The sequence below is a fragment of the Helianthus annuus genome, chromosome 13 (assembly GCF_002127325.2).
Source record: "Helianthus annuus cultivar XRQ/B chromosome 13, HanXRQr2.0-SUNRISE, whole genome shotgun sequence".
In the NCBI taxonomy this organism is placed as follows: Eukaryota; Viridiplantae; Streptophyta; class Magnoliopsida; order Asterales; family Asteraceae; genus Helianthus; species Helianthus annuus.
The window spans coordinates 78361055-78385675 of record NC_035445.2 but is presented as its reverse complement, the minus strand read 5'-3'; the positions used below and the strand labels follow the sequence as shown (position 1 = coordinate 78385675).

At 39.5% G+C, this 24621-nt stretch overlaps 1 long non-coding RNA gene across 7 annotated transcripts; it reads right to left on the bottom strand.

Moving 5' to 3' along the window:
* On the bottom strand, window positions 1-21744 carry LOC118485653. 7 transcript variants are annotated; one of them, XR_004877262.1, is made up of 6 exons: window positions 20454-21743; window positions 20116-20373; window positions 14015-18062; window positions 13677-13934; window positions 11406-11623; window positions 1-256 (listed from the first exon to the last, which is right to left on the bottom strand). It is a non-coding gene; the product is annotated as an uncharacterized LOC118485653 (long non-coding RNA). The 7 variants fall into 7 exon arrangements; XR_004877260.1 differs by lacking the exons at window positions 1-256; window positions 11406-11623 and adding an exon at window positions 12673-12765; XR_004877263.1 differs by lacking the exons at window positions 1-256; window positions 11406-11623 and adding an exon at window positions 12673-12754.
* Between the last annotated feature and the right edge of the window lie 2877 nt (window positions 21745-24621).

Here is a 24621-nt window from a genome sequence, read left to right as displayed (position 1 = left end):
TGTTTTTTTTTTTTTGTGGGTGAATCATAATGTATATTTTGTAAAAACCGAGCCTTAATAATTTAAACATCCTGTGACAATCTGTATTTTGGACCCTGGTTGACTAGTAAAGTTACCCGTGAAAATATATTATGTATTATTATTTAGTATATTATAACAACTTAATAGATGCGTTTACATGTATCCAAATTCTGCATAATTGTCGCCTGCCCTGTCTTGTGCAACTGCAACACCACAAGTCTCCTCGTAACAATCCCTAAAAAATCCATGCATTCAGCATTGTAAAAAATGTAAAAGAAGAGGAAAAACAGTTGCAAGGAAAATCAAACAAGCACCTAACCAGATCCCCAAGAAAGAAAATCTCCCCCAACAATGCTCTCTAGTACCAAAGACTTCCCAGAACTCTATAAATTATCCATTTTGACTCGAACCCATTACCCAACACGCTAACCCACCCATTTTCTATCTCTAGTTACTTATCTATAATTTATTATGTTCCTCCTCCATATTAAGAGAAGAAACAAACTATTGGTTAATTATTTTTTATATTATTTTGCAAAATAAATCATCCAAATTGCAATCACTTTTTATAGATGCCGGCATTGATTTCACAAAGCCATTAAAAAGGCTTTCCTCACAAATTAAGTCACACTCAAGCATATCAATCAACATATTGTAAGATTAAATATATATTATATTGTATTTAATCTAGTAGCCATTATAATCATTTACATTATATAGATCAAAATATGTAACAACCTATTAAATAATTAGTTAGTAATTGTTGACGGGCCATATTACCCTTATTAACTAATTAGGGTTTCCTCTTGGGTGCATATATAAGGAGATAATTAGAGGGTTAAAGGGTTAGACACTAATCACAATAACATCACACATGAAATCGCCCCCTTCCCTCCATAACCGATTACCCTTTTCGGTTCTCTCATCACTATCATTAGATTGCACCCTAAGGAGGAACTAGATCAAGCTGAAAATCATGTCAAACCTTATTGCTGCGTCTCCATCTGGATTCTCCGCTGGCCTATCCCCTACAATCAAAGGTATGTTTTTATGTTTACCATTATGCCTAAAACAGAACTGATCAACATTTGGTATTAGAGCATATGTTGATAAATCAGTTCTGTTTTCGTATCCACTATTCTGGGATTGAAATCTGGAAAATAGAGTTTTGAAAACTTAATAAAATTTAAAAGCCTGTTTCGAGAAATCGCTGTTTAAGGAAAAAGAATGTTTTATAATTGTCTCGAAATCAAATAATAACCTTAATGTTCCGAAATCTGTTTTAAAACCTTAATATTCAGGTTTCGGGTTCCAGAATTTGATTTTATTAATATTAGGGTTCTTCATGTTCTTAGTGAAATTCGAATAAACTCCCTTATTTTGGAATGAATTAAGGATTAGAAGGTGCTTTTCCTATATTTGATTAATTTTTATCCATTAAGATTTTGAAAATCTGTTAATGTTATTAGATATAATTTTCGAAATCAATGGATAAATATAAAATATCTTTTAAAACAGGAAACAAGCTATACCAATTCCCTTAAAATTCGAATTTCAAACTTATAACACTAACAGCTGTTAACAGTAGGTTTCGAGACTAACCTTAACGACTCGAAACCATTAGATTCCGACTCGAAACCATAAGATTGTGACTCGAAATCATAAAGGTTTCAGTCTTCATGACTAGAGACCAAGATTCCGACTCGAAATCATAAAGGTTTCAGTCTTCATGACTCGAGACCAAGCTTCCGACTCGCAACAGGAGGTTGTGACTCGAAATCTCATTATGAAGTCGAAATCTCATAAATATTCATTACTCGAAACCTCGAGGTTTCGACTGACATTAGTGACTCGCTACCAAGTGGTTGCAACTCGAAACCTTAATGACTCGAAACCTCATAATGATTCATAATGAGCTGAAACCTTACTCGAGATCTCACTCGCGAACTCATAAGTTGAGTCGAGATCTCATAAGTTGAGTCGAGATCTCATAAGTTGAGTCGAGATCTCATAACTAAGTCGAGATCTCATTTGAAACTTCATTACTTTATTAAGCTGTTAATGTGAACTAAAAGTTGAGTCGAGATCTCGATCCGCACTAACAGGTGGTTTTCTATTAAATACTTGGTTTTGTAAATACTTAATTACTTAATCAGAATTAGATTATTTTTCACAAAATCAAAATAGCTTAACTTGAATGAGCTTCTGATGTATCATGAATACATCATAATGTACAATACCATAACCCATAAAATTAAGGGCTTACGCATGGAAGTACATTTTCTGGTGCATTACGTACTAAAATTTTCACTTGTACAATTTGATGCCTTATAAATCAACAATAACACTCAAAAGTACCAAAGAAAATGAGTGTGTTGGTAAGCAACATATGTACAAAGAAATAAATGTTTGAAACTGGAAAATACGATGTTATTCACCTTAAAACCACGGAAACATTAATAGAGGATTGTCCTAAGGTCCATAGTCAAAATACAAATACAGAATTCCAACTCTAAGATTCTTCAAGGGAAAATCTCACTGCATAATTATGCCATTAGACTAGGCATAAGCAACGAGACTATCCATTATTCAAAAGAACAGTTGGATAAGTTAATTAGGTAGTCACTTACTAATGATATTTAAGTCTGATACTTTTAATATTCCAATTAACACATGATTTGTTGACTCTAGTTCTAAGCGTTTCCTTACCAGAACTCAACAAACAATTAACATGAGAGTTAGTGACAAAATTAAATGTTAAGGCTATAAAAACCGTAATAAGCAGTCTTCCAACAAAGTTTTTCGATACCTTATATATTCTAAGGATTAATCAGAATATAGTATCATAATTAAGCTATGTTATGAAGGTTGTGAGGTTTGTATAGTCAACATAAAGTCACACTTACCTTAAACTCTCATCTTATTTGTTCTAAATATCTGTATTGAAATATTACTAAGATAAAACTAGATGATACCTTACACTTTCACAACCTTTGTCATCATGCAAATGAGAATTTGACAAAAGGAAAACGAGACTTATAAGTTTCATCCATTATAACCGAAATTCATGAGAAATCATGACATGATTAATGAGGATGATTTTTTCATCTAATCTCATTCCAAGTGATTTTAAATCATGACGTTAAAGCCCTAAAATATGACTTGGCTTAAGGAATAAGTATAGGTCCATCATAAGTCATTCATTGACATTTGTGGAACTTAGAATATTCAGACATAATTCATTTAACATTTAAAGACTATCTAATAGTATCTAAATTTTGTCGCATATGGCCCACAGTCTTAGAAGAAATCCATATATATATATATATATATATATATATATATATATATACTTAATAAGATTTCTATTAAATATGTCCCTAAAGTTTCTTATGATATCTGGACATTAAAGAAATCAAATAAAGTTTAACATATATATGATAGGTTCCCACGTCACGTACCTCATTGAAACTTATCTTGTAGCATTTTTAGAGATATCAAAGATCAGTGGGAGCATTAAGTGTCTTAATAATAACTTGCAATAGTTGCAAGAGGTAGGGGAGTGAAAACTTTATATTACTTCAATTTACACCTCTTATACAAGACTCTGCTCCATTATGACACTGACACTGATCCATCAAAACTTTTCTCCTTAAAATCTAATGCTACTCTTACAAAAGTTTCATTGTTGCTTAATTGTGGGCACACTTAGATTTCTTACCTAGACTAACATAATCCTCAACAAGAGAAACTACAATGACTAACGTCATTAGTTTGTTTTTCTCTATTAGAATTAGTTGGTTGTTAAGTATTGACCCTAAGCATGCTGAGTTCCTAAAGATTTCTAAGGTCAGTGGAAGCAATCAAAGTCCTTAACATGATTTGCAAGGAATACAAGAGGCGGGGAAGAGAGTCATTATATTTTACTCCAAATTTAACTCCGATTACACCTCTTGTACACCAACTCTTACAAACTTAGAATCCTGAAAATGATAGCAACCTAATCAAGAGCTAATCCATAAAATTGAAACTTCTAATAAACCCAATAAGCAACTTAGGAGGTCATCTAGGTTTAAAAACCTACTAACTTTGATGATTACATAACCTCCCTAACTAAAGTTGAAATGGATTTTGGAAAAGTTTACTGATCCAATCTCTTCTGATTAAGCCATTAGCGTCAATCAATCTTCTAAATGGCATAAAACTCTTTTATAGTAAAACTGATTTTATGTGTTCGTATAACCTTTGGGATTTGATTGAATTACCTAAGAGTTTTCATAACCAAACCAAATCTTAATATAAACGTTATGACACTAAGAAGCATGATTGATTGTCAAAGGTTATACTTAGGAAGAGACAAATTATCAAAGATTTCTTTGAGGATCATCATTGTTCTAGTAGCTTATAATAGTTTTAAGCTACATTAGATAAACATTAAAACAATTTTCCCTAAAAATTGGCTGACATATTTACATGTTCATAAAACAACCTGAAAGTTCCAAACTGAAGGGTAAAGAACACTTTATTTGTAAGCCAATAAAATCCATGTATGGATTAATGCAAACATCATAATGCGATGAAAACTTAACGTAATTATTTTCATCAAGAATCAAGCGGATTAATGTACCTACCTCAAAATGAATGAGAGCAACTAAAATAAAATCGTCTATAAGATGATATTCTTTTGACAAGTATATGTTACACAAGTCAAAGCATTGTTAACACAAACTGTGACAACCCGAGATCTTAAGGTCTTCCTCTACGCTTCACTTATTTCACAACCCTTTTTTCACAATTCGTTTTACGTTGTAACATGTGCATGATATATGAATGATTAAAGTATTGTTATGTTTGGTTGTAAATGAAAACCTAGGAGTTGTTTAATGTTTAGACATAACGTGTTCATGCTTCTTAACTTTGGGCCGCACACCACACTCTAGTCGACGAAGAACCTATTATTCATTGACTGTCTTTTGACGAAGAACTAAGGTTCTTTGTCACAATCACATCGTGGCGAAGAAGGTTCTTCGCCAAGAGAGTTTTTCACCGAGAGGGCTCTCAGCCCAAATCACTTCGTAGCCCAAAATGGGCCCTTGTTGGCATAACCTCAAGTGTTGGGGTGCAACTTATCATAACCTGCAAAACTTAAAACAAGCATCAAACCCTAAAACTCTCTCTCTCTCTTCCTCTCTTTCCTGTGCGACGGCAACTGTGGGTCTTGAAGCCCTTAATCTTGAACAAACTAATCACTTCGGTATCACAGTTAGTGTTTATCATTGTTAGTTGCTAAAATCTTGATGTCGTGACTTTATGTAAAACTAGGGTTTCATCTATAAGATCGTAAATCTAGAACATGTGATTGAATATGGTATTAAACTATGTTGGACTTGGTGATTAGAAACCTTGGGATTTACAAATTGATGATTTGTTCGATTAGCATAATGATTCACATGATAAGTTGTTAGTTATGATTTGTATAGTAATGAGTGGGAACCGTTATGTTTTGAATGGATTTGAATGGTTGATGATTGTTCATAATTAGGGTGCATGATCATGGTTAAAAAAGTGTTATTTGATCTGACTGGAAAACTACCTAACTTGTTAGCAACTGTTACGACTGAAATTAAGGGAATCATAACCATCTGTTGAGGGTAGCGACGAAAGACTCCCCACGAAGAACATAACTCGACGAAGAACCTGGTTCTTCGTTGACTGGATTTAGAAGAACCACTAGGGTTCTTCCTCACACTCATTCTCGACGAAGAATCGTTCTTCGCCATTAGGGTTCTTCGCCATGAAGGCATCCCACGAAGAACTGGTTCTTCGTGAAGATGCTGCAAAAGAGCAAATAGACAGAACAGTTTAAACAGTAAACGTGTCCACATAACATGCATTAACGTAAGGTTTCAAATAGTTATGATGTGTATGATGATGAATGTTCATGTTTATAGGGTTCTATTTGAAGCATGTTAATAATATTAATTAAGAATAAGAAACCTGATTTGGCTCGTGTGAGTAGCAAACTCACCTGTTAAGTGTTGTTAGGTGACATGCACATGGGATGTGGACTTGTATGAGAATTGAGTACTTGCTATGTGTTATAAAGTGATCTTTGCAGTGAATGCAATCTATGAAAATACGTTATTTTATTGATTATGAAACTGATTTTATTGGTAACCACGGTAGGGTTTGGTTGACCAACTTGGAATGGGTAACTTAACATACCGAGCAAAACTAAGGTGAGTTCATTTCTCTCGAGCATGTGTCCCGGTGGGTGGGACAAACAAACGGGTATTCCTGAGAGGAATAAGTCTTTTCTGGGTAAAAACTGGGATGTTAGATAATACACTCATTTCCTATCACCTTAAGTCCCATCTTCTATCGAATAGTTACCTGAGAGGTAACGGGGTATTAGTTGATAGCGCTATTAGGCTTGGCAACCTCACACCGAGAGGACGGGCGTGAACTAATCACCTTAATCACGACCAATGCTTAGATAGGGGGCATTGGGGACGAGCAAACAAACTGGCGCCATTTTGTACGGTACTCAAGTTATTATCAACATTGTTATTAAACAAAACTTAACACTTGGCAATGAACGTTTTCACGAAACTATGAACTCACCAGTGTTGTCTGATACACTTGTTGCATGCTCGCATGTCGTTAGATTCTATGGACAAGGAACTTGCTGTCTGCGATTGCTGGAGTAGTCATGGGTCGAGCCTTTTGAGACCACATGACAATACATTTGGTTTTGAAACATTGAATGATGACTTATCTTATGCTTCCGCTGAATATGTTAAACTTGGGTTATGTTTATGAATGTTTTATCTTAATAAATGGAAACTTTATTTAATATCTTGATATTAGTTCAATGTGATTGGTGGCTGGATCCTGGTTTGTCACACGCCTAGCGGGGTTTCCGAATATGGTATTTTGGGGGGTGTGACAGTTTGGTATCAGAGCCACTGGTTATAGTGAACTAGGTATTAAAACGATTTTATAAAACCAGACTATAACCGAACAGTTCTAAAATCGACCATGACACTCAGCTCCAGATTGCAAGGTTCGTCTCTCGTTTATTTATTGCACAGCATAACTAGTGTACACCCACACATGACATTGCATATGATTGCACGCTTAGCATTACAGTATGAATTACTAAGTTATTTGCTTACGTTATGTGATTGATATTGTGGCACTTCCCTAAACCTTCATGATTTATGTTGTGGTGTCTTTTGTCTTGCTACTTGAATTTGAGGAACCATTTAGCACGAGTTGGGAGGAGCTGAGATAAGCATGCAAATCACATTATTATTATGGGTGCACACATAATGACAATATGGGGTGCATGTGAGTCCTAGTGAGGCTTAACGAGTGTGAAGGGGGTTCTGTTCCGTTGTTTGAGGTAGAATAGAACACAGTAATCTGTAGAAGCCATAGTGATGTTTGACTCTTACTCAATCTCGAACCTTAACCTTTTTCACTCTTCTTATATAGAATCATGAGCGGACGAAATGGTGGACGTGGTGGAGGCCGCGGTGGTGGACGTGGCAACATCGTTATGTCTCAGGCTGAATTAACCGACTTGATCAATACTCGTGTGGCTGAAGCCCTAGCGTCTCAGCAGGCTGGTACGATATGGGTCAAATACTCTTTATCCTTGTGTCGCGTACTCGACTCTTACTCGTGTGCTGTATTTCCTTTCGTCCTTAGGTCAACATGTGAATCAGAATCAGAACAATCCGCCTGTGTGCACGTTTAAGACGTTCATGGATTGTAAGCCATAGACGTTCAGTGGCACTGAAGGAGCTTTGGGACTACTTCGTTGGTGTGAGAAAGCAGAGTTGGTTTTCGCTATGTGTAACTGTCCTGCTGGGGACAGAGTGAAATATGCTATGGGCACGCTGGAGGATGGTGCCCTGACTTGGTGGAATGCCCAGGTCCAAATGATGGGTATTGAAATGGCATATGCAACTACTTGGGAGGATTTTAAAGAACTGATGAGAGAAGAGTACTGTCCTCGTGACGAGATCCAAAAGCTGGAAAATGAGTACTACAATTTGAAGATGGCAGGGTCCGAGATCGAAGCGTACACGAAACGGTCTCATGAGCTCGCGAATATGTGTCCCAACTTATCACGACCACCCCACCGTAGGATTGAGCTGTACATCAATGGTTTAGCACCACAAGTCAAGGGTTTGGTCACTGCCGCGAATCTCGACAACTTGCCTCGAATTATTCGTCTAGCTCACAAGATCACTAATCTGGAGGTGGAGTGTGGCTCACTACCACCACGTGTATCTGCTACTGCTGCTACTAGCACAGCTACTACTCCTGCTACGGATAACAAACGAAATTGGAACGATACGGACAAGGTGTCTAACTCAAATCAGTCACAGAAGAAGCTAGACAACAGTAGCAACCGTAGTTTTAGCCAGTCATCTTCTGTAAATCAGAATCAGAACAACAACCCGAACCAAGGTTCTTACGCAGGGAAACAACCAAAGTGTAACAAGTGCAACTACCACCATCATGGGCCGTTCACCCGGATCTGTCACAGGTGCAACAAGGTGGGCCATATGGCTAGAGATTGTAGGGCTTCTTTCCCAAAACAGCAGCAACAACAACCCCCACAGCAGCAGCAGCAGCAACAGGAAAGGCAGCAGCCTCAACCGAACCAGGGGAATCACAAAGGATGTTTCCAGTGTGGGGACGAGGGTCATTTTAGGCGAGATTGCCCTCAACTGAATCAGAATGCTGGTAATAACAACAACAACACTGGGAACAACAACAACGGAAACAATGGTGGGAATGGTGCGCATGGGAGAGTGTTCACCATTGGTGCTGGGGAAGCTAGGAATGATGGCAACGTTGTGACTGGTATGTTTTCCATGAACGATCTTTTTGCTTCTGTTTTATTCGACTTTGGTGCCGATTGGAGTTATGTGTCTTTGAGGTTCAGTCGTCAGTTAGGGTTGACTCCTACACCTCTTGTAAACAAACACGTGTAGAATTAGCTGATGGCAAATCGATTTAAGAACTTCCTGGTTTACCTCTACACCGTTAGGTGGAGTTTCAAATTGACCTTACACCAGGAGCAGCCCCGATTGCTCGTGCTCCTTGTCGTCTTGCACCAGGAGAGTTGCAAGAACTGTCTAACCAACTCCAAGAACTGTTGGATAGAGGTTTTATCCGACCCAGTTCTTCGCCTTGGGGAGCCCTGGTCGTATTCGTGAAAAAGAAAGACGGATCCTTTCGTATGTGTATTGACTATCGGGAACTTAACAAAGTAACAATCAAGAACCGTTATCCTTTACCTCGCATTGATGATCTGTTTGACCAGCTGCAAGGGTCAAGTTTTTACTCGAAAATCGACTTAAGATCGGGCTATCATCAGATGAGAGTCTGAGAGGAGGATGTTCTAAAAACAACTTTTCGAACGCGGTATGGCCATTATGAGTTTCAGGTTATGCCATTCGGGTTGACAGACGCACCAGCGGTTTTCATGGACCTTATGAATCGTGTGGCAAACCGTATCTTAACGACTTCGTCATTGTGTTTATCGATGACATTTTGATCTATTCTAAGAGCAAGGAGCACCACGAGCGACACTTGCGTCTTATCTTGGAACTCTTGAGAAAAGAGCAGCCCTACGCGAAGTTTTCTATGTGTGACTTCTGGTTACGAGATGTACACTTCCTTGGCCACATTGTTAACGAAATGGGAATACACGTGGATCCTGCTAAGATTGATGGTATTAGAAATTGGGTGGCACCGAAGAACCCTTCGGGGGTGCGACAATTTCTTAGTCTCGCTGGGTACTATCGCAGATTTCTTAAAGACTTCTCGAAGATCGCTCAACCTCTCACTGCATTAACACAGAAAGGCGTTGTATATTCTTGGGGAACGAAGCTGTAACACCTCGAAATTTTGTGTCCAATAATGTGTTAACACGTGTCATGAGTTTACACGTGGCATTAATTTTTAAATAAAGGACTAAAGTTGACAAACCTTGAAAGTATGTAAATTCGAGGGTTATAAATGTCAATGAAGGGTAAATATACTATATAGTAACCCTAATTGATGCTCGTACCTTCAAACGAATAAATCATGGATCGTATGGAGCGAAACGCGGGAGAAAGTGAGAGATTTCAAGCTACAGGGATTAATTGTGTCAACATGTTTAATTGATACCTCTGAGTGACCCTTTGACGAACCCGATGCTTTGTAACAGTAAAATACGCTCACTAGAATATACAATATAAATTTTGCGAAGTTTCGTTTTAAAACGAGAAAGTTATGATCAAATTCGTAGGACAAGGGTTAAAAGTGTCAACAATAAAAGTTAAGGCTTTTCGGATAGTAATTAAACTAACCGGGGACTTAACAATGTGGGTAAAAGGCATGAGGCCCTTAACGGTAAATAATCGAGGGCCAAATCGCAAAGTTACCCCTTCGAAACCGAAAGGCCAGGTTAACGATTACAAAAGATTTGAAAATCTTGGAAATCAGGCCTCAAGCGGCCCGCCTGAGTGAAACAAGCAAGTCAATGTGGGCCGCGAGCCACCTGTAGATACGTTTCCTGACATGAAGATCCAGGCGGCCCGCGTGCAAGTAGCCTGAATCTAATGCGGGCCGCGTACGAGTCCCAGATGCAGAAACTTTGGACAGATTCAATGATTTCGCTTGTGAACGAACTTGTGAGCATTAATTGAAGCATGGGCGCCCTCTACTTCCCCCCTAGCACCAAGGGCCACCTGCTGATCATCCATGACTCAATGTAGGGTGAGTTGTGATGATCCTAAGCTCAATATCTCACTATAAAAGCCAATGCATTGTGCATAAGTGAAACACACCTCAAAACCTGCCTTCTGGTCATTCCTGGAGCTCTCAAGCTTTCCTCTATCATTCTTAGTCGTGCACCAAGCTTCTGTAAGTTGCCTAACCCTTTGTGGTTTCGTTTTTCCATAGTTTTAGCCTAAAAGTCAATCTGTCGTAACTAACGATTGACTTTGCGATAAATCACGAATGGTCCAGTGATTTGTCGAATCAAAGATAGTTATATGTTGGTAATCAGGTGGGCTTTAAACCCTTAAAAGGGCACCCTCTGATCCCACTCTAACTAGTCCGAATGTCGAGTCAAACGTGCTTAGAAAAAGTCAACAGAAATGTCATTTTGCGATTTCTTGCATAATCTGTAATGTAGATGATATGTAACCTGTTTGAACACTCATAAAACATGATAATAAGTATATAAACTAGGCTAAGCTTGTTTGATCCGACCATTTATTGTTTTGACCCGGTTCGGAGCCGAAAGTCGCAAAAGTTTGACTTTTGCATTGACTTCAGTTCTGACCCGATAAAGTTTGATTTAGATATACCTTAGGACTCTCTTAGGACCAGGTTACATGATGGTATAACCCTCTGTGACCGGTTCTGTCACACCCCGAAATTATCAGAGCATTGGCGTGACTGGACTGGTATCTTCATTGCACAGCGGAAGCAAATAAAGCTAAGACTTCTAGAAATTGAACGCCACTAAGTACTCGACTCTTCATGGTCCTCCTATTCCAACCGTGCTTTGTCTTAGAAATGCAACCTGAGAAAGAACATGCGAAAAAGTCAACATAAAGTTGAGCGAGTTCATAGTTTGTTTGTAAAAGATCTGAAATAAATCTTTTGAGTTGTGAAAGGTTTGAAATAAATCTTTGATAACCGGTTTTTGAAATAGTATTGAGAAAATGAATTTAGAAATCATTTTCTTGCCAAGTTATATGGAAACGTTGTGTTTGTAACACGTTATGTTCATAAAACCATGTATTTGTAAAGCCTTGTCTTTGTAATGTTCGCATAACCGTCAATGCCCACCCTGACCTTGACTCTATACCCCCATAATTCTTTGTATTTGTATAAAACATGGTAGTTAATTTGTATGAACAAGAAGTTTCCGTAAGTATAAAATCCCTGGTATGTAGCAGTGTAAGAGGACTTGTGATCACCAATGGTTTGCAAGGCCACTGACTTATGTGAAGTGCAAATAGGGAGACTCAAACCTAGCAGATTTCGCCACGGCAAAGTATGTGGACAAAGTCACCCCACGGTCCGTTTCTAGTTTGGCCGGGGGCTGGGCTCGCTACACCCAGATAGATCTACCGCTCCTGTCCCTCGGTCCCTCCATGAGGACTAATGGCCCCATGTTGTTCCTATCCACTCACATGATCGTATAACACCTCCTTACGTTAAACATACCGTGTAAAAATTTTTCGTAATTACTGTAACATATATTCCACCTTAGCCACCCTGGCTGAGCCTCCCCAGCCACCCTGACTGAGCTTTCCCAGCCACCCTGACTGAACTTTCCCAGCCACCCTGACTGAACTTTCCCAGCCACCCTGACTGACTCCTTAGTTATGAAAAATCATTCATATTTCGAAAATAAGCATTTGTTTTGTAAAAACCGGTATGTTTAGTATAAACCTTTCGTAAATCGTTTGAGTTCCTCGAAATCCATTCGTGATATGATTTAGAAATACGAGTTTTGCGTTTGTTCAAAACTTTGTATGTTTCTGAAAATTGTGCATGTCTTTCCACCCCGAAAACATTTACAAAAAGAATGTAAAACAGTAGTAAAAAGTGGGGGTTATGAACTCGCCTGAACATTCCTGTGCAAAGCTAGCTAATTACGACTTCGATGATGTCGTTTCCAAGACGTGGCTTGCTAGCGTGCATTCTACAATATTCCTAACATGGAATATCTAATAAGTTTCTAAGCAAAAAACGATAACTACGTGTTACCGAGCTCTACCGAATCGTTAACTGAATGATTTGACGTAAGTGGCTAACTTAATGAAAGTGATTAAGTTATATTCGTTAGCTCGTTTTCGAGAGATCATATGCAAATAATATATAATAATTTGTATTATATATCACGTCTTGGAAATTATCAAAATATGTGTATACACCGTTTAGGCGTCTGATATAAATGTAAAAGAGTTATATTTATTTTTGCGAAAGTATCATCGCGTTGTTTGAAGTTTGAAATAAATATACAAACTATATTTATTTTATAAAAGGATTCGTGTCGTATATAACTTCAAATAAATATATAAACTATATTTATTTAGCAAAACAATCGTCGTGTCGTTTGATATTTGGAATAAATATAAGCTATATTTATTTTGATGAAACGACTTCGTGTTACGCGATGCTTGAAATAAATATATATACTATATTTATTTATAAAAGATTCGAGTTATTTGAAATAAATATAATAATAACTATATTTATTTTTGTTGTCAAAATAATTTTCGTATCGTTGTTCTCGTAAGTTGTAAGTGTCGTAGAAATAACATGCATTAGTAAAAAGTCGTTTGAACCCGATTTGTTTTCGTTATATAAGAAAAACTCGTTTTATTTTACGGACTTTCTCGAAAATCGGGCAGAGTTTCCTCTGTTTTTGGACGGCCCTGACAACTAAAGTGTCGATTTTCAAAAAGCAATCAGCTATTCGATAATTTTTATATAACCAAATTATATAAACGAAATAATAAGCAAATCCAAGTAAATACTCAATTAATGATTCGTCGTTTGTTCGGTTCGAGCTCGTTAAATCAAAACAATGTAAAAACAAATCGCGATGCTAAAATCTTTACCAAAACTTTCGCGCTGTTTTCGTTGTGAGTTGACCAGCTGACTCTCCGAGTCAACCGGGTTGTCCGGCTGAGTTCACTCGCTGAGTTGACCCGAGTTGACCGAGTCAACTCGGTTGACCAAACCCGAATCTGTCCCGCGTTTAACCTGAACCAAACCGAGGTGACACCTGAACCGATCTGAACCAAATCTGTGAACCGAAACAGGCTGACTCGAGCCTAACCAAAACCTCCTGTTGACCGCCTTTGACTGGAACTGCACTGATTCGTGAACCAAAACCGGAGTCAAACGTAAACCGAACCAAACTTTAAAGCATCCAAACGGAATCGAACCAACTCACCTGTGTCACCACCGTTCCGCCTCAGTTGCTGTCGTTGGCCCGCCGTCAGCCGACGGTCGCCGCCACCGTGAGTGGCGTTTGTCGCCAAAAACAGAAAACTCACCATCTTTTTGAAAGGAATCGAGGAACAAGATCAATATCGTACCGGAATTTGTCGGATAATGATGAAGACCGTTGGTCCGTTGCTCCGACCGCCGGTCCGTGGCTCCGATCTCTCTCTCTCTCTCTTCTCGTCTCTCTCTCACCTGCTGAGCAACCACGCCGACGCCGCCACGCACCACCACGCGCCACCGTGAACGGCGGCGCCGGCCCTCGTTCTTCTTCCGTTCTCTCTCTCCTTTCGCTTCATCTTTCTCTCTCTATCTGTTGCTCACCACCACCCGACAGTGGTGGTGGTGGTGATCCGACTTGCTGCTCGAAGGGGGGGTGTCTGGTCGGAGAAGCAGCACCGGTTTCACCGGTTCACCGATCGCCGGACTGGGGAAACGGGGGAGGAGGGTGAGCTGAGAGATGTGTGTTGTGTCTGTGTTTGTATCGAGAGAGAGAGAGGGTGTTGAAGACAAGTATGCATATTTTGGTTTGTGTGGTATCAGACAAAAATAAAAAGGGGATGAGAGGAATAGTGTGTGTTCTGTTTGTATTGAAATCGAGAGGGGTGAGAGGAGATGAAAGGCATGTTCTCTATTTGTGTGTGTAACCGAGAAGGAGAGGGCAGACTTTAAGTCTGTGGGTTCTTGTGTGAGTGTATATGTGTTGTGAATGAAATGTGATACACACTCTTATTTTATAGAGATAACAAGATCTTATAAATCTTGTGTGTTCTAAACTTTTGAGACAACAATCTTTTATAAGGATTTTTTTTAGATTTTTGACAAGATTTTATAAGACATTGAAGAGATTTTGGATAGATTTATAAGAAAAGTCTTGTAGAAAAAATCTAATATATTATGTGTAGGTTTAGGCTTGTGTGTTTTGGGCTTGGGCCCAGGGCCCACAAGCCCATCTCATGTGTAAGCGGTCCGAAATTCCTTCGAGACCCGATATCGCAACCCATGAACATAAAATATTCGTGTAACATCCATATTTGCCGGCGTTGTCAGTATTTCGTACGGTTTATGTTTGTTGTCGCTTAGTATTCACCAGGTTTCTCTGTAAACCACCGTTTGCGCACTGTAAAGTCGGATAACGTTCCTAGGCGCTCCAAAGGCCTAATTAAGTTAATTTGCGTCTTAAACACTATTTATTATCGTATTAACCTGTTAATCACGTAATTAAGATCCGTAAATTACCGGTTGTCACATTCTCCCCCTGTTACAGAAATTTCGTCCTCGAAATTTAGAATAGGTTATCTCTTCAGAAGTGTGTTTCAAAAGTTGATGTCAAGGGAAACAAGATGTACAGATACAGTCACTGGTGTGACTAAGTTAGCAGGATCCAATAATGAACAGGAACTTCGACCAATCGAATTCCATATAACATGTAAACGAGTTCTAGAAGCAATAACATCCACTGGGTGATCTTAGAATCAACCATCTCAAATATAATAGTTTGCATGAAACGCTCGATTGTGATCAGCACAAGCTGCAAATTATACCGACGCCTCAAGGTGTCGCAATGAATGAAACAATTCAATAATATCGGTGATCGAACAAGTATCACCTGTGTTTTGCATGAAACGACCGATCATGATTAGCCCAAGCTACAAGTTTGTACCAACACCACAAGGTGTCGTAATGATTTAAACAATCCAATAATAGCGGTGATCAAACAAATTCACCGTGTTTGAAGTCAAATGAATGCGCAGTAAAGGGAATCTGAAAGTTTGTTTCAAATGACATCATAGAACTTTCAATTGAAAATGAAACATCAAAGAATTAATGTTCTTGATCGAAGATGAAGAAGCAATGAATATCGCAAATCATTCGATCAATGTTGAAAGGAACGTTAGAAGGTACACCGGAATATGAAACGAATTTTTTTTTTGTGTACCCTTGTCTTATCACACGATTGTGTTAAGACTGTTTTAATTATGGTAAATCAAAGCGGATTTAAAGCAATCAATAAGTAATATTTAAATCCGTGCATGAGATGCCGAAATGAGTTTAGCGCAAGCTTTAGTTAAGTGAAAACACCACCACAAGGTGTCGAAATCAACAAACAATTTAATGGAGTCGAATGCCAAACAAGTTCACTTCGACTCGGAACAAATGAAACGCTTGTTAATATGAATTTGAATATGATGTTTTCAATACATCATATGGTGTTTCGAATCGAACATGTGTAATGGACAAGTTCAAACAATTGAACCTGGTTTTAGCGCAATCCGACAATAAGCATATGTATCAACAAGAAAACTTTCGGCATGGTCACCATGAAAAACCATGTATGTAACTTGTAAAGAAATGATCGTGATACAATGACCATTAAGAGGAGTAGAGATGCGAAAATCTACTCAGTGAGCGTGAAATTCGAAATTTCAATAATAGAAATTTGAGGACTTTACCTGGGGTTTCATGTGATGACCAATTGTTAGGTGACATTACCGTCGTTAACCGAAATAGGGGGGATGTGGAGACATACGTCTTTTCCTTGGAGTGATTCGTGTCGTTGCAGGATCGCGTGACAAGTTGTCGTTTCCTGGCCGTTAGTTCTCCTGCTGACAGGAATCTAGCGTCGTCGTTGAGTTGCGCCATCGCGTCTTTTCAAAGGCCTCGCCTTGATAGTCGTATGTGACGTACTTCAACCTCTGTTGATGTAAGCTTAAGTTCCACGTATACCTGTGCACTAGCGTCGTGTGCCATGTAGAAGGTGATGTACCCCGACATCCGTGGACGTAAAAATTGAGTTCCATGTATTCCCGTGCGCTATCGTTTTGTTATGCGTAGGCTGCCTGCTCGGGGAGTTAAAATATCATAAACAATGTGGATAATAGTGTGTACCCGAGTTAATATTCGCGATTCCTACGTGATGTCCATGCACAAATAATCGATCATATACGCATGTTAGTCATCAATAAGCAATCAAGTAATTCCCCTAGTCCCACTAGTCTATCCTCCCAGCCTCTCAGACTGAATCCCCTAGTCCCACTAGACTATCCTTCCAGCCTCTCAGACTGAATCTCCTAGTCCCACTAGACTATCCTTCCAGCCTCTCAGACTGAATCTCCTAGTCCCACTAGACTATCCTTCCAGCCTCTCAGACTGAATCTCCTAGTCCCACTAGACTATCCTTCCAGCCTCCCAGACTGAACCTCCTAGTCCCACTAGACTGCCCTTCCAGTCCTCCCAGACTGAATCTCCTAGTCCCACTAGACTATCCTTCCAGCCTCTCAGACTGAATCTCCTAGTCCCACTAGACTATCCTCTCAGCCTCTCAGACTGAATCTCCTAGTCCCACTAGACTATCCTTTCAGCCTCTCAGACTGAATCTTCTAGTCCCACTAGACTATCCTTCCAGCCTCTCAGACTGAATTTTCTAGTCCCACTAGACTATCCTTCCAGCCTCTCAGACTGAACCTCCTAGTCCCACTAGACTGCCCTTCCAGTCCTCCCAGACTGAATCTCCTAGTCCCACTAGACTATCCTTTCAGCCTCTCAGACTGAATCTCCTAGTCCCACTAGACTATCCTCCCAGCCTCTCAGACTGTTGTGTTCTGTATGTAATTATTTTATGCACCGTGTATGAAACACCGTAACAGCGTATGTTTGGAAACAATATTTTGACTGCTTGTTTTTCGGCAACGGTTGGAGACCATATTCGAGTACTAAGCGTTCTGTATGTATTCAACGTCTCAATGATCTAAGTCCCCAGGGGGAAAGGTGAGGTTAGAGCCTAGGTATCACAACAGAAACCTAATTCGCTGTAACCTATAGCTCTGATACCAATCTGTCACACCCCGAAATTATCAGAGCATTGGCGTGACTGGACTGGTATCTTCATTGCACAGCGGAAGCAAATAAAGCTAAGACTTCTAGAAATTGAACGCCACTAAGTACTCGACTCTTCATGGTCCTCCTATTCCAACCGTGCTTTGTCTTAGAAATGCAACCTGAGAAAGAACATGCGAAAAAGTCAACATAAAGTTGAGCGAGTTCATAGTTTGTTTGTAAAAGATCTGAAATAAATCTTTTGAGTTGTGAAAGGTTTGAAATAAATCTTTGATAACCGGTTTTTGAAATAGTATTGAGAAAATGAATTTAGAAATCATTTTCTTGCCAAGTTATATGGAAACGTCGTGTTTGTAACACGTTATGTTCATAAAACCATGTATTTGTAAAGCCTTGTCTTTGTAATGTTCGCATAACCGTCAATGCCCACCCTGACCTTGACTCTATACCCCCATAATTCTTTGTATTTGTATAAAACATGGTAGTTAATTTGTATGAACAAGAAGTTTCCGTAAGTATAAAATCCCTGGTATGTAGCAGTGTAAGAGGACTTGTGATCACCAATGGTTTGCAAGGCCACTGACTTATGTGAAGTGCAAATAGGGAGACTCAAACCTAGCAGATTTCGCCACGGCAAAGTATGTGGACAAAGTCACCCCACGGTCCGTTTCTAGTTTGGCCGGGGGCTGGGCTCGCTACACCCAGATAGATCTACCGCTCCTGTCCCTCGGTCCCTCCATGAGGACTAATGGCCCCATGTTGTTCCTATCCACTCACATGATCGTATAACACCTCCTTACGTTAAACATACCGTGTAAAAATTTTTCGTAATTACTGTAACATATATTCCACCTTAGCCACCCTGGCTGAGCCTCCCCAGCCACCCTGACTGAGCTTTCCCAGCCACCCTGACTGAACTTTCCCAGCCACCCTGACTGAACTTTCCCAGCCACCCTGACTGACTCCTTAGTTATGAAAAATCATTCATATTTCGAAAATAAGCATTTGTTTTGTAAAAACCGGTATGTTTAGTATAAACCTTTCGTAAATCGTTTGAGTTCCTCGAAATCCATTCGTGATATGATTTAGAAATACGAGTTTTGCGTTTGTTCAAAACTTTGTATGTTTCTGAAAATTGTGCATGTCTTTCCACCCCGAAAACATTTACAAAAAGAATGTAAAACAGTAGTAAAAAGTGGGGGTTATGAACTCGCCTGAACATTCCTGTGCAAAGCTAGCTAATTACGACTTCGATGATGTCGTTTCCAAGACGTGGCTTGCTAGCGTGCATTCTACAATATTCCTAACATGGAATATCTAATAAGTTTCTAAGCAAAAAACGATAACTACGTGTTACCGAGCTCTACCGAATCGTTAACTGAATGATTTGACGTAAGTGGCTAACTTAATGAAAGTGATTAAGTTATATTCGTTAGCTCGTTTTCGAGAGATCATATGCAAATAATATATAATAATTTGTATTATATATCACGTCTTGGAAATTATCAAAATATGTGTATACACCGTTTAGGCGTCTGATATAAATGTAAAAGAGTTATATTTATTTTTGCGAAAGTATCATCGCGTTGTTTGAAGTTTGAAATAAATATACAAACTATATTTATTTTATAAAAGGATTCGTGTCGTATATAACTTCAAATAAATATATAAACTATATTTATTTAGCAAAACAATCGTCGTGTCGTTTGATATTTGGAATAAATATAAGCTATATTTATTTTGATGAAACGACTTCGTGTTACGCGATGCTTGAAATAAATATATATACTATATTTATTTATAAAAGATTCGAGTTATTTGAAATAAATATAATAATAACTATATTTATTTTTGTTGTCAAAATAATTTTCGTATCGTTGTTCTCGTAAGTTGTAAGTGTCGTAGAAATAACATGCATTAGTAAAAAGTCGTTTGAACCCGATTTGTTTTCGTTATATAAGAAAAACTCGTTTTATTTTACGGACTTTCTCGAAAATCGGGCAGAGTTTCCTCTGTTTTTGGACGGCCCTGACAACTAAAGTGTCGATTTTCAAAAAGCAATCAGCTATTCGATAATTTTTATATAACCAAATTATATAAACGAAATAATAAGCAAATCCAAGTAAATACTCAATTAATGATTCGTCGTTTGTTCGGTTCGAGCTCGTTAAATCAAAACAATGTAAAAACAAATCGCGATGCTAAAATCTTTACCAAAACTTTCGCGCTGTTTTCGTTGTGAGTTGACCAGCTGACTCTCCGAGTCAACCGGGTTGTCCGGCTGAGTTCACTCGCTGAGTTGACCCGAGTTGACCGAGTCAACTCGGTTGACCAAACCCGAATCTGTCCCGCGTTTAACCTGAACCAAACCGAGGTGACACCTGAACCGATCTGAACCAAATCTGTGAACCGAAACAGGCTGACTCGAGCCTAACCAAAACCTCCTGTTGACCGCCTTTGACTGGAACTGCACTGATTCGTGAACCAAAACCGGAGTCAAACGTAAACCGAACCAAACTTTAAAGCATCCAAACGGAATCGAACCAACTCACCTGTGTCACCACCGTTCCGCCTCAGTTGCTGTCGTTGGCCCGCCGTCAGCCGACGGTCGCCGCCACCGTGAGTGGCGTTTGTCGCCAAAAACAGAAAACTCACCATCTTTTTGAAAGGAATCGAGGAACAAGATCAATATCGTACCGGAATTTGTCGGATAATGATGAAGACCGTTGGTCCGTTGCTCCGACCGCCGGTCCGTGGCTCCGATCTCTCTCTCTCTCTCTTCTCGTCTCTCTCTCACCTGCTGAGCAACCACGCCGACGCCGCCACGCACCACCACGCGCCACCGTGAACGGCGGCGCCGGCCCTCGTTCTTCTTCCGTTCTCTCTCTCCTTTCGCTTCATCTTTCTCTCTCTATCTGTTGCTCACCACCACCCGACAGTGGTGGTGGTGGTGATCCGACTTGCTGCTCGAAGGGGGGGTGTCTGGTCGGAGAAGCAGCACCGGTTTCACCGGTTCACCGATCGCCGGACTGGGGAAACGGGGGAGGAGGGTGAGCTGAGAGATGTGTGTTGTGTCTGTGTTTGTATCGAGAGAGAGAGAGGGTGTTGAAGACAAGTATGCATATTTTGGTTTGTGTGGTATCAGACAAAAATAAAAAGGGGATGAGAGGAATAGTGTGTGTTCTGTTTGTATTGAAATCGAGAGGGGTGAGAGGAGATGAAAGGCATGTTCTCTATTTGTGTGTGTAACCGAGAAGGAGAGGGCAGACTTTAAGTCTGTGGGTTCTTGTGTGAGTGTATATGTGTTGTGAATGAAATGTGATACACACTCTTATTTTATAGAGATAACAAGATCTTATAAATCTTGTGTGTTCTAAACTTTTGAGACAACAATCTTTTATAAGGATTTTTTTTAGATTTTTGGCAAGATTTTATAAGACATTGAAGAGATTTTGGATAGATTTATAAGAAAAGTCTTGTAGAAAAAATCTAATATATTATGTGTAGGTTTAGGCTTGTGTGTTTTGGGCTTGGGCCCAGGGCCCACAAGCCCATCTCATGTGTAAGCGGTCCGAAATTCCTTCGAGACCCGATATCGCAACCCATGAACATAAAATATTCGTGTAACATCCATATTTGCCGGCGTTGTCAGTATTTCGTACGGTTTATGTTTGTTGTCGCTTAGTATTCACCAGGTTTCTCTGTAAACCACCGTTTGCGCACTGTAAAGTCGGATAACGTTCCTAGGCGCTCCAAAGGCCTAATTAAGTTAATTTGCGTCTTAAACACTATTTATTATCGTATTAACCTGTTAATCACGTAATTAAGATCCGTAAATTACCGGTTGTCACAGGTTCGTTGTTTGTCCGAGTCTTTTACACATTTCCGTTAAATGCTTAAAAGTTGACCGTAACGCCCTTTTTAAATTAAAACGAGAATTTCGGACATGTGAAAGGATCATAACCTTGGTTACTGATTTCTAAACATGTCCCTAAAATTCCATGTCAATCTAAGGTCCAGAATAGGAGTTATGCTAAATAGCGCAAATTGCGAAACTTTAGTAATTAAATAGCGCAATTAGCATAACGCCTATCTAAACCTGGATATCAACACCAAACCTTTTACTCACTGATGTAAAATAATAGTTTGGGATTTTTAAAGATTTTTAATTATTTTTAACCTGCTCATAACCTGCAGTTATGGCAACGGTTTGGTAAATACCGAATATACCCTTTTCGGCCATAACTTGAGTTCTACAAGGTCTTTTGACCCGAATCCAGTTGCTACTGATTTTAATTAATAAATAAAGTATTTTAGACTTTATAAACTGTTTGGGAAACTCAGATTTCCTGTAGAACTCTAAAACCTCTTTTATAATCTTTAAAAAGACCGAAATACCCCTACGGGGCATAATATGAACTTAAACTCGTTACGGGCATTATGGAAGGTATCCTACTGACACCACAACCTCTTTAAAGCATGTTGACTTAGGAAAACAGTGTAGGACTCTTACGGTTACCCGTTGCGCCTTTTGCGCGCACGGTTCGGCTTATGTAACTAGCTTACATAAATTAGCCGAAACGGGTCAAACCATATTGTTTGGACCCCAATATCCAGAGTATGATTATTATACCCATATAAAACAAGTCTTCAAACTTGTTGGGTCAAAATCACACTCCATTCATGGTTTTCGCCTTTCACGCGATTAAACCGTAACTATCCATTGAAACTGACCGGTCTAAGCTACGGCTAAATTAAAGACCCGTTAGGATTCTAATAGGTTAATTTAAACCTTCGTTCCAGAATAGGGGACCAGTAAAAGCTATCTGCAATTTATTTCAATTAAGGAATTATACTTGCAAAGGTAAATACTTTTAACTTATTTTCCGTTATACGGGCTTGGGTTACGGTATCTAAAATACCGCTTGGTCGGGCAATTGACCCCAACTCATTAGTAGTCGGGTATTATCAATGTGACCCGTTTAAAAACTTGTTTTGTTGGCTTTACGCCTTTGGGGGCTTAATGACCATGTCCCGGATATCCTTGGCAGCATTTACGAATGGCCACGACCTCGACATCCGGGTGTAGGCGTACACCCGGCATTATGTCCATGATTATAAAAGTGTAGCCGTTGGTTACCCGCCACGGTTTTATACTATGTGGTGTGTCTATTAAACTTTAACCCGACACGACTCGGGCGACCGAACGCATAGTAACATGTAATTCTTTACAAGATTTGATTATAAATTATCCCAAGTTATAAAGAGTTTGTGCCTTGAGCATTTAAACTAATTTTATTAAACATTTTACAAAAGTGTCAGTTGAATGTATTTACCAGTGTAAACTGACGTATTTTCCCAAAAAAGACTAAATGCAGGTACTATGCGTAATTGGCTGGGATTTCTCCTTAGCATCACTAGAAGTCTCGCAAGCTTAAGATGCCTGAAGTCTGTTGAACAATACTTTTGTTATTTTTATTGATCCCCTGTGGATTATTATTTCAACAATGGTGATACATTGATATTACACTTAATGTTGAAATATATTTATCTTTATGCTTCCGCTGTGCATTCATATAATTGTGTGGTTTGACTATATTGTTGCCAATTACGTCACGGTAATCCCCCACCGGGCCCACCGGTGAGACACGTGGAAACCGGGGTGTGACAGGTTGGTATCAGAGCCAACACTGAGTGAATTAAACACTAGCCTTTGTGTTTAATCTCAGTTACACAATTGCACATACTTGAGTCTAGACAAGAACATAGGACAAATTCGAATTGTTATTCCAGTTTTTCTTTTTATTGTTTATTATTATTTAAAGTTTTGAAAGCAGGAATGTGCCACCTGCAATCAGACGAGGAAGAGGAGGAAGAGGCAGAGGAACGATCATTACTCACAATGATCACGAAGCTGGACCTTCGAACACGCGAGCTCCTTCCAGTACAAGGAGTGAAGAACCACAGAGACGAAGAAGAAACCTTTTTGAACCTGCGAGACATTCTACCTCGCATAGCTCAACACCCTCGTACCGTCATTCGTTTGGACCAGATTCGGAAAATAATCCCAATAACCCTCAACCATCCTTTATACCTCTACAGCGATCTGCTTCGCACCGATCTTATGGTGATCCTTCACCTTTCTTCATAGGACAGTTTAACCCGGCGGATTATGTCCAAGAGCCAATAGGGTATAACCCTCTAGGGCCAGAGGATCACTTTTCTGAAGATAATGCAGTGGATATGGACGAGGATACAGATCCCGTCAAGCCTGCAAGGGGTACTCCCAATCATCCAATCGAGATCTCGGATGGGTCATCCTTCCATGGAACGCCCTATCAAGGTCCCGATAGCTACCAGGCGAGGTTTGACCAATATAATTGGTACTTTACACCTTCACATCATTACTTGCCTCATGATCAACAGCAACAACAGGATCCTTCTGAGGATTCGTGGTTTGTGGCAGTTACGCCACCACCACCGCCACCGGTTCAACCAGTAATTCCAGATCCGCCAAGGCGTAGAAGATCAGGTGCACGGATGTCCCCCCGAGGAGGGGAATTTCATTTCAGCACCCCTCGCCACTCGAGTGCTAGTCACTTTCCGTCAGTACCTGAAGAAGAACCACAATTAGGGGAACCTTCTGGTCACCCTGCAGAGGTGAATTCTGCACCAGTTGCACCACCACCGCCACCATTCGGATATGACAATCCGATACCA